General features: G+C 44.9%; 1 long non-coding RNA gene across 2 annotated transcripts; it reads left to right on the forward strand.

Moving 5' to 3' along the window:
- LOC116216992 lies at window positions 1-2,375 on the forward strand. 2 transcript variants are annotated; one of them, XR_004160814.1, is made up of 3 exons: window positions 1-63; window positions 544-867; window positions 1,407-2,375. It is a non-coding gene; the product is annotated as an uncharacterized LOC116216992 (long non-coding RNA). The 2 variants fall into 2 exon arrangements; XR_004160813.1 differs by having other exon boundaries at window positions 7-867.
- The last annotated feature ends 340 nt before the right edge of the window (window positions 2,376-2,715 follow it).

The raw sequence follows: 2,715 nt of genomic DNA on the forward strand, positions 1-2,715 counted from the left end.
GATAGCCTCGCGTTGGTCGGCAGCTGCTGAGATGTCCGAGCTGCGCCGGCGGGAAACGCGAGGGTGAGGAGTGCCGGTAACATCATTATGAAAAGCTATTTTCAGGCGTAACCCGAATCTACCAGTGCAACAGCGTTAACGTGGTTATGGGCAGGCCTTTGTTTAAGAAAAGAATCGAGCACTAATTTTACGTGAGCCGATGCGCTACAATTGCTCGATTGCAAACCCCGCAGTGCCATCGGCCTCAAACCGCTCCCCGTGTAAAAGCGCACCTGTGCCTTTAACGAGCTTTTGCAAGTCATTGGTGAGCAGCGTCCGAGAGCCCGAGCAGTGCGCGCGGGGCCGGCTGATGGCTGCGCCGTGTCCCCGGCAGCTGGGAGAGATCGGAGCCCCGCTGGGCAGTTTTTTAGTGTGCAAAATGCAGCGCGTTTGTGTTGGCTGGATCAGTGGGATAGACTGCAGTAATTGCTCAAAGCTGAGTAGGGTCAAACGCAGACTGATAGAGCTACCCTAATTCCTGGCCTCTTCTGTTTCCCAAATTAGAGCTGGAAGTGGCTCCAAAGACAGCAGTGGAGCTATTCAGGATGAAACAGGTGCAGAGCATCGGTGGCAACAGCGATCTGGTGTGATCCATATCGGAACTTTGAATTTCCAGAAGCTAATTTGGCTGCATGCCTCTCACAGAAAGCAACGTAAAGAAACTTGTTCTAATTAAATAGCTCAGATGACACCTGACCTGCTGTGATTTCAACAGCCCTTACTGGCCATTCATTCAGGCGGCTGCTAGGAGCCCAGTGCCTGGGGGATTTGTGTCACATTTGTGTCCCAGAGGCAAAGAGGAAACTGGAGAAATTAAAGGAAGTTAAGGTAGAGAAATCATGTTGTATGAAAGAGACATCTCATTTTATCCGTTGTGTTCTAATAGTTAATTAAGATTGATAATTTACCTCCCATGGTCCATCTCTGCCAGGAGCTCACCTCTTCAGCACCAACTGGAACAGGAACTCAGGCTTCTTGTACCCAGACTGTCTGGAAGCCTGTAAAGCAACAGCACAGGTGTATTTGATTTATGGCCAAACAGTGTCCAGCATCTCATACACAACACTTAGTAACTGCTGTATACAAAATACATGCTGATAATCTGCATTTCCTGGTTGGTGGCGGAGGTCATTCATAGATCTAACACACAGAAGTCAATCTGTCCTATTTACAGGACTGGCTGCAGTGGGTTCTTTTGTTCTTTAGTCACACAGGTGTGCACATACACACCCTCCCAATCAGTGATTTTATTTGGACAAAAGAGGTCATTCAGAAGCACGTAAAAAGCAATGCACTGAACTTAGTGCAAGTTCACCTGGTGCTTGAACCTTCTGCCCATCTCCCATGTACTTTCCCTTGTTTTGCAGAGGGTCGAGGTGCAGATTCAGACCAAGAGCTTGTCTTGAGCAACATGCTGCAAGCAATTGTGCCTGGTGTGCAAGACCCAGGAGCATTTTGTTGTTCACCACACTGCATCTGGAGGGGCTGAGGATCAGCTGTGCAGGATGAGGTGGGCAGATATTAAAGGAGTCCCTCATCTGAAGCCTGGAATACCTGCACTACTCAGGACTGAGAACACACATCATTGTGACCAACATTGTCTACACTGAGTGATGGGCAACAGATTTCATCTAGTATAACCTGAGTGTGCTGGTGGCAGCTTAGGACAGCATCGGACCATCCTGACTTACTGCTGTTCACAATCAAGAATGTCAGTAACCATGGACCTCCCCTGCCACATTACCTGCATCAGAAAGACAGCCTGCCCAACAAAGAGCTCTCTCAAATGTGGAAAAACTGAAGGAGCTTTGTTGTTTTATCATTAAAACTTTGCTAAATTAAAAAGCATGTATGGAAAAATAGATACTCTCAGGGAAGAGAGAGAACAGATGTACGTAGGATACATCCCCTGGGAAGTCTCCAGTCTTCCTTCTGAAACTCTCCAAGCTGTGGAAACCAAGTGTCTTCAGCTGTCTGTACTGACCAGGCCACTATTCTTCTCCCATCAGTGTAATGTCCTTCTACAATCTTTTTCTTTCTTTCAAATTGACATTTAAAAAAATAAAGTCCTTCGCTATTTCTATAATTGCTTTCCAAGATATCCCCTGTCCGTTAGGCTGACTTTCCATCCTGTCTTTCAACTTGGCAAATCTAATTCCCTCAATCCCCTCATGCCTTTTAGATATGCTAATGTAATATGTTTTCCAAACAGATATTTAAATTAAACCTTTTAATTAAGTTAGTTGAACCAGTGTACCAGTGGCCATATCCCTGCCAGCTGGTATGTCAGTACCTGCAATATTATTTACCTACTTAATAAAATTCTGTTGCCTGAACTAACTCTGCTGTGAATTTCAAGCTGCATATAGTGTTGTATGCTACATCTGAAACTAAAACTCATTTCCTTCTGCTACTACTGAGTGAAAAACAAAACAAGCTCAAAACCCTGTGGAGTAGGCAGGTTCACTACTGATCAGGGCTCATCCCCAGCTCTTAAAGTTCGTTCCCTCTCTTAATTACTACAGCACGCCAACAAATTCTGTACCACATAAGGACACTGTAGTTATTTTTCCTATAACTCTTATTTATATTTTGAAAGCTAGAGATAAATTACTAAAAAATTGGAGAATATTCCTGCTTTCAAAGGCAGGTGACACTGCCTTTCATTTGCATAAA

This window comes from Meleagris gallopavo, chromosome 10, assembly GCF_000146605.3.
Source record: "Meleagris gallopavo isolate NT-WF06-2002-E0010 breed Aviagen turkey brand Nicholas breeding stock chromosome 10, Turkey_5.1, whole genome shotgun sequence".
NCBI lineage: Eukaryota > Metazoa > Chordata > Aves > Galliformes > Phasianidae > Meleagris > Meleagris gallopavo.